The sequence below is a fragment of the Pelodiscus sinensis genome, chromosome 26 (genome assembly GCF_049634645.1).
Source record: "Pelodiscus sinensis isolate JC-2024 chromosome 26, ASM4963464v1, whole genome shotgun sequence".
In the NCBI taxonomy this organism is placed as follows: Eukaryota; Metazoa; Chordata; order Testudines; family Trionychidae; genus Pelodiscus; species Pelodiscus sinensis.
Window position 1 is genome coordinate 8,882,477 of NC_134736.1, and position 14,444 is coordinate 8,896,920.

At 52.8% G+C, this 14,444-nt stretch overlaps 1 protein-coding gene across 16 annotated transcripts in view; it reads left to right on the forward strand.

Annotated features, from left to right (window-relative positions):
* The window catches only part of ST3GAL4 (ST3 beta-galactoside alpha-2,3-sialyltransferase 4), a 162,588-nt gene that overhangs the window by 27,764 nt on the left and 120,380 nt on the right, over positions 1 to 14,444 (forward strand). The window contains exon 1 of one of the 16 annotated variants that reach the window (XM_075909659.1): positions 14,250 to 14,265. The exons of 14 other annotated variants lie outside the window; for them this stretch is intronic. The gene's annotated coding sequence lies outside the window, so the exon portion shown is untranslated. Of the gene's footprint in view, positions 1 to 14,249; positions 14,266 to 14,444 lie in introns of those variants that run through there. One more of the 16 variants, XM_075909652.1, reaches the window with a different exon arrangement.

A 14,444-nucleotide genomic window follows, 5' to 3' on the forward strand; every position in this document is an offset into this window, starting at 1 on the left:
GCTAGATGGACCTTTGGTCTGACCCAGTACGGCCGTTCTTACGTTCTTATGTTCTAATAAGAGTGCTCCCCTGCTCCTTCCTGTGGCTGCGCAGCCGCCAGCCTCCAGCCTCCGGGTGGGGGAGCGCTCATCCCTTGGTTCCTGTGCAGGAGCGTTCCCCCTGCCCCTTCCTGCGGCTGCGCAGCCTCTAGCCTCCGGGCAGGGGAGTGCTCATCTCCCGCCTGGAGGCTGGCGGCTGGCGGCTGTGCAGCGGGGAAAGGGCAGGGGAGCGCTCACCACTAGGTGAGTAAAAAAAAAAAAAAGTATATCCCGCACCAGAGTATATCCCACAGGGCGGGTGCGGGGTTTGTAAAAATGAATATAACCCACGGGTTATATTCGCTAAAATACGGTATTTTGTGTTTGGAAACTGTAGGTACTGGGCGTACTTATATATATATATTTTTAAAGGGGGTATTTATATATATTTTTTTGAAATAGGGGTACTTTATTAAAAAAAAGGTTGAGAAACACTGTCCTAGCTCATTCCCATGCTTCGTAGCCATCCACTACCTGTTTGTGTAGGTACCTCGAATACCACATCACGTCTGAACAGGGTGAAAGAAGCAAGCTTTCCTCTTAATTGGTTGCAAATGCTTTGGCTGCAGAAGTAGCAGTTGACTCAAATTGATTGATGCCTGCGTATTCCTGCAGCACCTCCCTGGAACGTATCATAACAGCTTTTCCTCTGGGAAACTGAAGGTGCTTGGCATTCCCCCTGTATTGTTCCTGATTTCTCGCAGGTGCAACGTACTGACGGCAGCCACTGAAGTACCGTTGGCTGATTCTCAACATTCCAGGCGATAACAAAGTGGTCGGCTAATCGCTGGCTCTTAATCCCAGGCACTCAATTGCCGCATTTGTTGCTGGAGTCGTAATTGGCAGGAAACGAGATCTTACTGGGTCATATCGTTTCGAAGGAATTATCTTCCTGGTGCCACCTGGCCCTAGAAATCTGATGTTTCACTTGTCTCTAGCCATTTGTATGGCATTCATTGTGGTAGTATGTGAATCAGCCCCCCCCCCCCCGGCTTCTAGCCTCGCTGCTGGGACCATGGTGCTGCCGTGATAAGAGGCTGTAGCTCGTCTTCTGAGGCTGGGATTGTTTGGACAAACCAGCAGTGCGGTGTGCTTCCTAGGTAACTTGCCGTCTAGCCCAATGCTTTTCATTCTCTCCCACAATCCCCCTATACAGGGAAAAGGGAGGGTGTACAGCTGATGAAATATGGACTAATGTATCCTAAGTGATAAGACGTTCACAGTGTTCTGGATTTCGTACCATCTGCTGCCTGTCAGGTTGTCAGGGCCATTCTGTCGGCTATTTCTGTTCTGGAAGCTGGCGTCAGTGTTGGATGCTCATGAGAAAACTACTGTTTGTGCTGTAGCAACTAACTCTGGTGGGGGGGGGGTGTCTTCTGTGCCCCACTAAAAATAAGGAGAGAGCTCTTTCCCCCGTCTGATTCCCCTTTCAGATTTTTGCAAGTGAGCTTAGGCCAGGATATCCTGGGCTTGGATCCAGAGTTTTCAGTCTCTTTGGGACACAGGGGCAAGTGAGATCTCTTGCAATCTGCTTCTGTTCCCCTCTGTTGGACAAACAGTCTTCCTCTGTCCAGCTGCTGTGAGTGCCTCCAGCCACCTGTTTGTCTTTCCCATGGGCTTTTACGTTGCTGAAATAATTCATTGTTCCCTTCCGGGCCCAAAGCTTCCCTCTCTGAACCATGAAGCCGCCTCCAGGTCCTGGGTGTGTCTGTGAAAGTTGGGCAGAGGGACCCAGGAGGGTTGGGCATGGTGTGTGCATTGTTTGGACATCAGGTTTGCCGCAGTCTCTGCTCAACCCAAATCTGTGGGGGGGTTTCGTGGAAGGTGCTGGGAGACTAGAATCGTGGGAGCTGATGGACAGGCCAGCATGTGGTTGTTCAGTTGGGACTTCACTCCTGTTTGCCTGGAGTGTATGGTCATGGTGCTGTACCCGCTGAGTTCAGTGCCTTCTGCTTGGGATGCTCAGCTGGGAGCCTTCTCCTGGCTTCAGCATTTCTTGTAGCCCAGGGTACTTACCCAGGATGGGGGCCCCCCTGTTTGAGTCCCCGCTCCGACATGGGAGCAGACACCTCGCTGGTGAGTGTCCTGCTCAAAGAGCCGTGAGACAGTCTGTTGAGGGTGCCTCCATCTCTCCTGTGGAATCCGTTCCACTTTGGCTCCATTGGAGCAGAAGGCTGGGATCCTGGGTCTCTCCTGGGCGTGCCCACCCCGCCAGGCTACAGAGCCCAATGACTTTAATTATCCCCAGGGGAGATTAAAGGAGAGCCACTCTCCAGTAGCTCATTGGTACTCAGCCGAGCGGCGGCTAAGCTTTTTCAAATCTCTTCTCAGGCAGTGGGGCCTTGAGTTGGGGGGAGGGAGGTGACTCCCATATCCTGGCTGAGTTCCTTCCCCGGGGGGGCTCAAGTCACAGAGGCAGTTTTCCTCCCTTCTCGCGACGTTCTGCGTGGAGCTAGGTGTTGTGAGACACACCTGGCCGGACCTCGCGTGCGAGTTAAGCAGAGGGACACCTGCCTTCCCTGGTTCACAAATTGCCCTGGGGCTCAGGACATGGACGGTGAGGGACGAATGCTCATGCCCAGAGGCAGAAACAAAGGCGCTGAGCAATTCTGCAAAGTGCAGGTGCTTGCAGTGGTCGGCAGCAGTGGAGTGGGACTTCTGAGACAGCTACTGAAGCTTAAATCTGGGATTTAGGCACTTACTAGGCACCTAAGCTCCTTTTTGAGACTCTAGCCCTCCCTGTCACGGGGCTACATGCCGCCGCCAGTGGGAGCACCAGCAATTGGCTCCAAACCCTCTTCAAGCAGCTTGGGCGACTGCCATACTTGCTCACGGGCAAAGTTAGCTGTGCAGGGCCTGAGACACTCAGCTGAACCGTCCTGATTCCCTTCAGTAGATGGCACTGGTGTGGCAAGTAGGGTGGCCATCAAAGTACCTCAAGAATAGAGGACAGTTGCATTTAGTGCATAGGGGGCCCAGGGCAAGGGGATGTGGGAGGGGCAGTTCAGAAGTCAGCACTGGGGGAGAGGGGGTCCAGGGCTGCCCTCCCCTCGGCAGCCGGGAGCAAGAGAACTCCCTGATAGTTAGGGGAAGGAGACTTGCTACACGCAGCACCAGCCCCCCGTCCTCCCAAAATGGCACAGGGGAAGGGGCTAGTAGATGGGGGAGCGCACACCCCCAGCCAGCCCTGTTCACCTGCCTGGCTACTGGCTGCTTAGTAAGGCAGCGTGCCGGAGAGCCAGCTGCGAGGAGCTACCGCCGAGAGCTCCGGCCAGCCGCCACCTTCTCGCCATGGTGCTATGCCAGGGCGCACCAGCTAACTTGCTAACTTTCACCTCTGGTCTCAAGAGAAAAATAGATGCCATAAAAGCGTCCTTTTTCGTCTCGACAGAGGACAGAGTGTAGCAAAACCCAGCACTGTCCTCTCTGAGTGAATAGCCACCCTAGTGCGTAGTCCAGGGGTGAGCAAGAGGCTGCCAGCGGGCCAGATGCGGCCTGCCAAGCCACCGGATCAGACCCCCCAGCTGCCTCACTGGGACCCTTAAGTGCAGCTGCAGCCGCTTTAATTGTGGCTGCTCCATTCTGGGAGTGAGGAGGGAGGGTTTGTGCTTTGTCTCACTCCTCAGCAAAATCTCTCAACTCCCATCAGCCAGTTTCCGACCAATATCAGCAGAGATATTTTGCTGGCGAAGGGGCAGCCAATGAAGCCTCCTCACTCCCTCCCTGCCCCCCTCCTTCACCCTGCCTAGAGCAGAGCCTTCTGGAGCAGCTTGGGACTGTAGCTTTCAGGTTCCTGCAGGGCTGCTGGCTGGGAGCTGCCTAGGTAAGTGCCTCCCAGCCAGAGCCTGCCTCTGGCAACCCCACCCTCTCTCCTCCCCCCAACTACCTGCCTCAGGCCACCACCTAAACTCTAGGTACCCCTTTCCCCCAGGTCACAACTCCCTCCCAGACACTGCACCCCATTCCTCTGCCCCAAGTCATCACCCAAACCCAAGCACTCCCAGAGGTCAGAGGGGATCTCCCCCAAACACCCAAATAGTTTCCATTCGCGCACCCCCTTCACCCTGGTCACATCTCCCTCTCAGACTCTGCATCTCTTCTGAGAGCCCCTCCCTCAGGCCAGAAAACTTTCCTGCACCCAAACTCCCTCCTGGACTCTGCACCCCCAAGCCTCTGCCCCTGATCACACCCCCCTCCTTCACTGAAACTCCCTCTCAGACTCCACACCCCCTCTTGCACCGTAGTCTCCTCCCCCTAGTTCCCTTCTGCACCCAAACTCTGTCCCAGACCCCAAGCCCCATTGGTAGAAATGCAGCCCTTGACCACTTGCCAAAATCTTGGAGTGGCTCCCCATTGCAAATTATTGCCCTCCCGTGGCCTAGTCATTGCAATACTGGACATTTCTCCACGGCGTTAGCTTGAGATCAGGTGATAAGGATTAAGTCACGAGAGCCAGGGGTATGTCAGCCACACCCTGAGCATGATTGACTGCACAGTCTCGGGTGATGAACGGAGCAGAAATTGGCTGGAGAGACAGACACAGCTCTTCCAGTTCATACACCCGAGCGCTGACGATGGGACGGAATTTGGTCAGCACTGATCCGTGTTGTAATTGCTAATCCCTGTGCCTCTCTAGGAACTGAACCCCGAGGAGGAGTCTTGGCCGCCTCAGTGCCCTGATCAGGAGCATTTCAGCTGGGTCGTGTGTTCAGGGGGAATGGAAACTGTTTGAGTGTTTGGGGGAGATCCCCTCTGACCTCTGGGAGTGCTTGGACCAGCAAAACGGGGGTGTAGAACAGAGACCTGGGAGGCTGGCGTCCCAGCTTTACTGGCTTTGACAGCTGACTGGCCCTGGTCACTTCTATTCTGGAGTTTCTTTCTCTGCACAGGAGTTTTCTCTTCTAACACCTCCCACCCCCAATCACAGGCCCAGAATCCCTTTGTCTAGGTGCTGAGTCAGCACAGAACCCCTTCTCTTCTGCCCTTGATCTCTGCATGGCCCATAGACCAGGACGGTTGGTGTGTGGTTCCTTTCACAGGAATTCTGACTGGGACCCGCTCACATTGCTGTTGCTGCACAGATGTGTCCTAGATGTACTGTGCTGTTCCCTCCCTTCGCATGTGCACTGCACTGAAACCTGAGCCTTTCTCCTAAGCTTGTTTTGGCTGTCTTGGAAGCTGGGCTGCTGCCGGCGGCCCGCTTCCACTCAGGTGACTGTGTGTTACATGAAAGTGCCATTTATCCAGGAGAATTGATTCTTCCTCATCCGCTCCGCCCCGGCAAGCAGGCCAATTCTTTGCTAACGTTTTCAATTCAGCATCCCTTCTCTGGCACACGTTACACTCCTCGTTTAGTGCTGGCCTCGGGCATTTCTGTCAAATGCCGGTGGGTTGTCAGGCGCGGGGCGGCTTGAGGCATTTCTCTTTGAATTGTCACGTCAGTGCGTGGCTTTTCAAAGGGGCTGGTGACAGCTCTAGGGAGCCACAGAGCGCGTGGAGCCTGGGCAGTAGCTTTTCCCTGTTTTAGGAGAATGCGGGGAGGTGTCTGCAGAGGCCTTTGCCTGTCTTTTTTGGCAGCAGTGGCAATGTGGACACACTTAAGGATGGTAGGAGGCGGGTCATTGGGTAACCATGTAGTCGATACAGTTTGTATCGACTACACGATTAAGTCGATCAGGGAAGGTGCTCAGAGGGCGCGCAGGCAGCTCATCTCCTTTTAAACTGCAGAGCCACAGCAGGGGCAGCTCTGGGACCCGGCGCGAGCAGGGACTGAGCCGGGCTTGCTCAGTCCCAGCTCACGCCAGGTCCAGCAGCCGCTGTCCGCAGGGGACCCAGACTGCTGCAGAGCAGCCTCTGTTCGTGGCAGCCAGGGCGGCAGTGCTGGGGCGGGGAGCGGCTTTTAAGCTGGTTCCCCCCAGCACCAGCTCCTGCTTCCCCCCACTTGCCTCTGATATAGAAGCAGCAAGGGGGAGGGGAATGGGAGTAGTTGTTTCGACTACCCGATAAGCCTTGGCTTATCCCAACTAATCGACTACTCTTTTACATCCCTAGGGCACACCCAATAGGAACGGGGATGGGGGGGGGGGTCACCTCATTCCATTTGCAGCATGAGGGGCCCCAGCTGATCAGATGGAACATGCTCATTCGGCAGGCCCATAGACAGATGAGAAGTCCTGTCCACATAAGGAGTGCCTCAGCTAAACCCCTGCTCCTTCGTCTTCAGAGGCTCAGGCCCCTTCCAACTGAGTAGGAGAGTGCCCTGAGCTGACTTTACTGGGGCCTTTTAGTCTGTCTAGGCCCAATCCAAAGGTCAGCTACCCTGAAATTCGCCTTCCCGCAGCCTGGAAGGGTGGGAGCCGGGTCTGAGCCATCTCAATTCATTGTCGCCCCTGCCATTGCTAGTGTCCCTTGCGGCCATATGGTAGCAGGGGCCTCTGGCCTTGCCACTCCATTCTCAGTGGATGACAAATCAGTGATGTGGAGTCGGGGAGCATATAGATGTATCAGCCAGCATGCAGGGCAGCCCCTTCAGTCCAGAATCTCTGCACTAGCGCCCACTTCCCACGGAGCAACTGTGGCTCAGGGCATGACTCTAATGGGAGCCCCAGGTAGATAGTAAACTTGCCTGCTGCTCACACCGCTCCCCCTCTCCCCAAACTGCCTCTGCACCAAAACCCTGCATGATTCTAAACTCCCACTGGAACTAGCTGTGGAATAGCAGCAGCACTTCCTGGCAGTGCCTAGTGGACCTAAATCTAGCCCCTGATGTCCAGTGCTTCATTTTCAGTGGGGGCAAGTTTTCCTTTTCTGTTCAGGGTTTCGGGTGGAGAGACCTTGGGCTGCTTAGTTCCATGGCAAACAACAATCACCATTAAAAAAACCCTCTTTTATTAAAGAGAAGGGAGGATGAGTAGAAACCTTTACCATGTGCAGCATCAAGCAAGACTCTGTGCAGTGATATCTCTTATCCCTGTTCGCTCGACCTGGAGAGAGCTGGAATGAGTGCCCTCCTGGGGGAAGGGACAAGAGGTGAGAAGAGGCTGTCCAGCGCTGCTGTTGAAGTCCAGTCCTGCTTCCTTGAGGACAAAGCAGGACACGTGCCCAGAAGCCAAGATAGAAACTGCAGCCTCCGTTGCTGGGGCTGCCTCTCCTGCTGTGAGGCCAGGCATGCTGCCCTAGCTTTGAGCTAGCTCATTAGAGGTAGCAGTGCAGGCATGGTGGCCAGGCTTGTCACGAGAGTACGCTAGGGCTGTGTCTAGACTGGCCAGTTTTTCCAGAAAATCAGCCGCTTTTCCGGAAAAACTTGCCAGCTGTCTACACTGTCCGCTTGAATTTTTGCAAAAGCACTGACTTCCTACTGTAAGAAATCAGTGCTTCTTGCGGAAATACTATGCAGCTCCCATTCAGGGGTGGCTGCTCACTGGCCCCGAGGAGGAGCAACCCCTCTCTGAGCCCTGGTGGGCTGAGTGGGAGCCTGCCCTTTTAAGTTCACAGAGGCCTAGGGGTGGGGCAGGAAGTATAAAAGCTCAGTTCAGGAGCTCAGTAGAAGCTGAGATGCTGGAAGGACCAGAGGTCTGGCAGAGGTGGATGACTGGTCTAGACACCCAGGCCCTGAAGAGGATATTTTCTGTGCCCTGTTCCTACATGCAGAGTAGCCGGACATGGCGAACCCACTGCTGACTGGGATTCAGGTATAGATGGATGGGGAGTCTGGAAGTGGCCCAGGGGAAGCAGAGGATGGTCAGGTGGACCTTATAGCCCTTGGATGTGTGTTGGTGTGTTTTGCAGCAGATTCCACAGTGGCCACCAATGCTAGGGCCCTGGGCAGGGATGTGGTGGAATAGGGAGGGCCTGTGTTCCCCTTGCCACCTCACATACTGGGTGGTAGTCTCCTCCTCCCCACTTGTGCTGGGAACTGTCTGCCACACCCTGAACCAGGGTCTGAGCTAAAACCGATTACGGGAACTGGATGTTTGCCCACCCTGCCCTGAACCAGGGCCTGGGCTGTTTTGACTGTGGACTGGTGCAAGCGAGTGTTGCAGCCTGCCCTGCACTTTGGCCTCACTGTCTTAAAGGGGCCATCGGATTAATAGATATTGGCCTGATCACCAGTTGGGGCCCAGGATTAAGCAAGACCACTTACCTGCCCCCCCTCTCCCCAGATGTTGGACTGAGAATAGATATAGCCTCCCCCACCTTGTGTCACACCTGCCTCGTAACAGTGACTCTTAGGGTATGTCTACACTACCACCCTAGTTCGAACTAGGGTGGTAATGTAGGCAACTGGAGTTGCAAATGAAGCCCGGGATTTGAATTTCCCGGGCTTCATTTGCATATAGCCGGGCGCTGCCATTTTTAAATGTCCGCTAGTGCGGACTCTGTGCCCCGTGGCTACACGCGGCACGGACTAGGTAGTTCGGACTAGGCTTTCTATTCCAAACTACTGTTACTCCTCATGTAGCCGCGCAGCACGGAGTCCGCACTAGCAGACATTTAAAAATGGCGGCGCCCGGCAAGATTCAAATGAAGCCCGGGAAATTCAAATCCCGGGCTTCATTTGCAACTCCGGTTGCCTACATTACCACCCTAGTTCGAACTAGGGTGATAGTGTAGACATACCCTTAGAAGGAAGACTATACTGAGGGGTACGTGCTGCAGCCTCTGCAGCGCAGCCCTTCTTCATCAGCAAGGCAAGCTGTAACTGCTGGCAAAGAGTTAGCTGCTGATCAGGCAGGAGCCTCTGTGCCAGAGCCTCGCTAAAAAGGAGTAAATACAGGAAACACTGCAGGGGCCTGGGAGTAAAAGGACAGAGGAAACCCTGCTGCAGCTGCCGGGGCTGGAGAGTAGGTATCGCAAGGGACAGCAGGGCCTAGGAGGGACGCCGTATCCTCTGTGCTGTAAATAAAGGCTGACACGGTAGCACTGAGCTGCTCTTTCCGTCTGCACCATGGTGCCTTTAGCAGGGTCCTTGCTTAGCTGTGCCTGGTTTGGCTGAGCATGGTCTGCATGGCTGCTCTGTGAAACCCCAACAGCTGGCTTTGTCTGGGTGCTGTTTCCAGATTGCACCCCCCCTGCTGTGTTGCTGTCCCCTCCTCTGGCAGGTTGGCCTACTTCAAAGCCCTACCCACTTTCTGAACAGTGTTGCTCAAATCCAGAGGTCGTGCCAAATGTTGGACGGGGGAGTCTGGGTTAACACAGGAAAATACATCAGAACGGCCATACTGGGTCAGACCAAGGGTGCATCTAGCCCAGCATACTGTCCTCTGACAGTGGCCAATGCCATGTTTCTCAAAGTGGGCCCCTTGGCTGCGGAGCCACTAAGTAAACAAACTGGAGTGGCCCATTAGCAGCTTTCTGAAAATGGGCTCACGGCCCACTTTGAAAAACACTGTGTTATGGGAACAAATAAACAACGTTTCCTTATTCACTTTCTCCATTCCAGTCATGATTTTATAGTCTTCTATCATGTTCCCTCCTGGTTTCCACTTCCCTCCTGGTTTCCACTTTTCTAACCTGAAAAGTCCCAGTCTTATTAATCTTTCCTCATCTGGCAGTCGTTCCAAACCCCTGATTGTTTTTGTTGCCCTTTTTCAATGCTAAGATACCTTGTTTTTGAGATGATGACCACTTCTGTACTCAGTATTCAAGATGCGGGCGTACCATGGTTTTATATAAAGGCAATAAGATATGTTCTGCCTTATTCTCTAGCCCTTTTTAATGATTCCGAGCATTCTCTTTGCTTTTTTGACTGCCATTGCACACTGCATGGTTGTTCTCAGAGAACTATCCACAATGACTAAGTGCTTTCTGGAGTGGTAAGATCTAATTTAGTCCCCATCACTCCGTGGCTGTGTCTAAACTGGCAAGTTTTTCCGGAAAATCAGCAGCTTTTCTGGAAAAACTTGCCTGCTGTCTACACTGGCCACTTGAATTTCCGGAAAAGCACTGATGAGCTCATGTAAAATCATCAGTGCTTTTCTGGAAAAACTATGCTGCTCCCGTTCGGGCAAAAGTCTTTTTCCGAAAGACTTTTGCCCAAAAGGGCCAGTGTAGGCAGCATAGTACTGTTTTCCGCAAAAAAGCCCCGATCGCGAAAAAGGCCATCGGGGCTTTTTTGCGGAAAACCGTGTCTAGATTGGCCACGGACGCTTTTCCACAAAAAGTGCTTTTGCGGAAAAGCATCCTGCCAATCTAGATGCGCTTTTCCGAAAATGCTTTTAACGGAAAACTTTTCCGTTAAAAGCATTTTCGGAAATTCATGCCAGTGTAGATGTAGCCTGTATGTATAGTTGGGATAGTTTTCCAAGATGCATTACTTTGCATTTATCATAATTAAAATTAATTTGCCATTTTGTTGCCTGGTCACCTAGTTTTGTGAGATCCTTTTGAAGCTCTTCAGTCTGCTTTGGACGTCACTATCTTGAGCAGTTGAGTATCATCTGCAAATTTTCCCACCTCATTGTTTATCCCTTTCTCCAGATCATTTACGATTCTAATTGAATTAACGAATTGGATTGGTACCAGTATAGACCCCTGCAGGACACCACTAGTTACCTTTCTCCATTCTGAAAACTGACCTATCGTGTCTCTATTTGATTGCCTTCTACATTCCTTTGTCTTCCCGACTCTCTGCCTTGGCATTATCCTGGCCTGTTCCTTACCTTTCTGCCTCATTCCACCCCCAAATCCTCTCTGGACAGAGCGTGTTTCCAGTTTACCCTCCCAGTGAGGCTGGTGGTGAACTAACTCTTGATGCAAGTGAATCGACAGCTCTGCTTTTAGGTAGTTGCATAATGGATAAAGCATGGACCAGGTCTCAGGAGACCCAGGCTTGAGTTGCACCTCTGCCACTGGCTTGCTGGGTGACCTTGGGCATGTCATTTCACCTCTCTGCATCTCAGTTTTGCCTTCTGTAAAATGGGGACAACACTGCCAGACGCCTTTTGTAAAGTGCTGGGATTAGCAAGCTGGAGGGATTGTTTTTCTCTCTGTGCCATACTACCACTGCTGTGGATTGCAGTGGTGCTGAAGTTAGATTCCCCCTCATGTAAAAGAAGATGGGAGCTGACAGGGTGGTGTTCTCTGAGGGCCAAGGACTCTGGAGTTTGCTTGTCTTTGTCCTGAAATAGCCTTTCCAGGCTGCAAAGGTCACCTGGGGGTTTGGGAGAGGGCTGAGGGTGTGCTCCCACAGTGATGAATGGGAGAAAGGAGTGATTATAGGCAGGGGCTGGCTGGGTTCCAGCTGAGCTGATCACTGTAATACTGCTAAGATTTAATTGCATTGTTAATGGTTTGTTAGGGAGCCTGGAGCAGTGGATAGGCCTCTCTTGTTGTTTAAGCAGAAATAAAAATAAATACAACAAACAAGTAGACAGGGATGGCTCCTGTCCAAGGGGGAAACAAAGCTGAGTCTTTGGACTCAGGGCCCTGGTTTTGCCTGCCTGTGTCTTACTCTGAAGGCTGTTGTTCCTGGGGCTTTCTTCCCAAGACCTCCTGCTTGCCCTCTGTCCAGCCAAGCACTGTAGGCCTGGGTTCAAGGAGCTTGGTCTGCTACACTTGGCACAGAATGCAAAGGGCTGACTTTGATCAGACTGGAAGTATCTATTGGTCCTTGGTGAGTACTTACAAGCCACAGCTGGTAGAGGCTGGTCCTCTGTGGAGGTTCTGCACACAGCACCACATGTGAGTTCATGCTGTGTGTTCCCACAGCTTGCCTGCTTCCAGGACCCATGGCAGGCTGCTCAGACTGAGTGGGCTGCTTTCAAGCCTGTGGGTCAATGCAGAATATTTCTACAGCCATGCTTAGAGTGTGTCCATACTTGAGAGGTCATCAACTCCAGTCCCCTGCCCTCATGGAAGGACCCAGCACCATCCCTGACAGACTTGCCTCAGGTCCCTACATGGCCTCCTGGAGAGTTGAACTCACAACCCTGGGATTAGCAGGCCAATGCTCAAACCACTGAGCTATCCCTCCCCCCTTCAGAGAGATGCTTCGGACCACTGAATACACTGCATGGCAGAGCTGTAAGCCAGCCTCAGTCTCTCATGGTCTGGTGCCCACGTCCCATAAGCCACCATCCCCACTGGTACCGAGGGGGTCTCGGCAGAGGCCAGGGAATGAACGGGCTGGGGAGACTGAGCTCCTGGTGCAAGGAGCTCATTTTATAAGAAGGCTGAGGTAGGGAGCTTCCACTGGGTGCTGTTTCGACCTGGGGAAGGGAGAAGATGTGCTGCAGGAGTTGGAGGAAGCGCCTTCACACTCTTTGTACAGCCCCCCCAAGGCAGTGGCCTCCAACCTTTCTAAGCACAAGATCACGTTCTGAATTTAAGTGCAATGTCAGATCTGTCTCAAACCCAAATATCCTTGCTCCGCCTCCTTGGGGTCCCTTCTCTGAGGCCCTGCCCCTGCTCACTCCGTCCTCCCTCCCTCTTACCAGGCAGGCTCTGGACTTGGGCTAAAGAATTTGGAGTGTAAGAGGAGCTCTGAGCTGAGCGCAAGGCAGGGAGTTGGGGGGAGGGGGCAGACTTCGAGAGGGAGTTGAGGTTCATGACTGGAGCAGGGGTTTGGAGCTGGGTCCAGCTGGGCCCTGCTGACCTCAGGTGTCTCCTGGGTGGAGGTGCAGTGGGGCTAAGGCAGGCTCATCGCTGCCCTGGCCCTGCGCCACTCAAAGCAGCCAGCAAACTCCCTCCCTCCCAAGCCCTGTTGTTCCCCCTGCCTCCGTTCTGTGGAGATAGAATACAGGGTGGAAGAGGGAGCAGCTGACATCAGCACCCCCTCCTCTCCCTTCCCTGCTGTGTACTGCAAGCAGGAGACTCCTGGGGTGGGGGATGGCTCCAAGGCAAATGGCAGGGAGGGTGCAGCAGTGTAGGGAGGGGCAGCTGAAGTGCTGCACTTGATATCCTGACTGGTTTGGCCAAGAGGCTCACCTGTCAGAGGCTCCAAGGTCTACCAGCAGATCCCGACCTGCTGGTTGGTGACCACTGCCCTAAGGAATCTGCTGGCTTGTTTATTCTTGGAGGTGCCTCTTACAGATGAGCCATGAAACCAGAGTCTTGGCCACACATGAGATCTTAAAGTCCTGGTGGTGGTAGCCTCAAAGCCCTGACCAAATTCACAGTTTGCATTTCTGCGCTCTCATTACATTTTTCCAGGTGGTTTCAGTGAGGAATTGTTTCCTTCCTGTCCAAAAAATGTGTGGTGCTGTCAGAGCTGCTTGGAAAAGCTACAGGGTCCATCATAGAAAAACTTCTGATATTTTGGTCCCTGTTTGTGTTGCACATCTGGATGAGAAGTTTAAATAACAGAATTTCTGAGAGACCCAAAATTCAGCAGGTCAGACTGTCAGTTGGGACTGAAATGTTTTGGTTTGAATCAATGCTTGGACATGACCTGTTTTGTTTTATTTCAAAATGTTACTGTGGAAAAACTTGATTGAAACTTGACATTTTTTCCTTTGGAAAATTTCAACATCATTTTCCATCAACTTTTTTATGTTGGTTGATTGGGTGCTCTGCCCCAGAGGGGGCTGCATTACTGCAGATGTCTCACCTCTAAAGTGTCTCTGAAATCCTTTGGGAAGAAAAGTGTTTTAAAAATGTAGTTATGACCAGATTACTCCTGAGCTTGCTCTCAGTGCACTTTTTCTGGGAAACTGTCCATGCTAAGAAGGCAGCTTGTCCCCAGGGTGACAGAGGTGGAAAGAGATCAGAAAGGTCAGTCTTTGCGCTGTGCTCCCATCTGCAGGGGTTGAGTTCTGGCTGAGGAACCAGGAATGCTACAGTTGGGTCCCTCCAATGCTGTAGCATTAGTGCAGCTTCCCTTGGGGATGAGATCAGGTGGCGTGCTAGAGCAGACAGACTGCTGGCAATCCAGCCCTTGTGTGGGGTAGACCGGAGCGTAACAGTGTTCCTTGAGACAGTGAATAAGCATTAAATGTGGCTCTGCTAAAGAGGATGCTGTGGCTTCCGTAGTGGTCATGGCTGTGCTCAGTTGACAAGTGAAGAACCTTTTCCTTCAGAGCCCTCGGACTCTTATGCAACCCTCTACCTCCCCCCCCCAGTTGACTTCAAGTGATTCTGGTGCCACCCTCATTGCTATCAGTGGCCTCCATGGGCGTGGGGAGTCGTGTCTCTTCTGATAATGTGCAAGAAGGAACAGATTCTGGCTCCTGCAGCTTGGATCTGAAGGTACACTACTCTTGCAGTGTAATTTCTAGCTCCGGTAGACCTATCTGCACTAGCGAGTTAAAAATAGTGGTGGGACAGGTGGGGTGGTGGAACAGGCTAGCTGCTCTGAATACAGGCCTGTATGCTCGGGACAGCTAGCCCTCATGCAGCTGTGGCTACCTAACTTTTTGTAGCCCCCT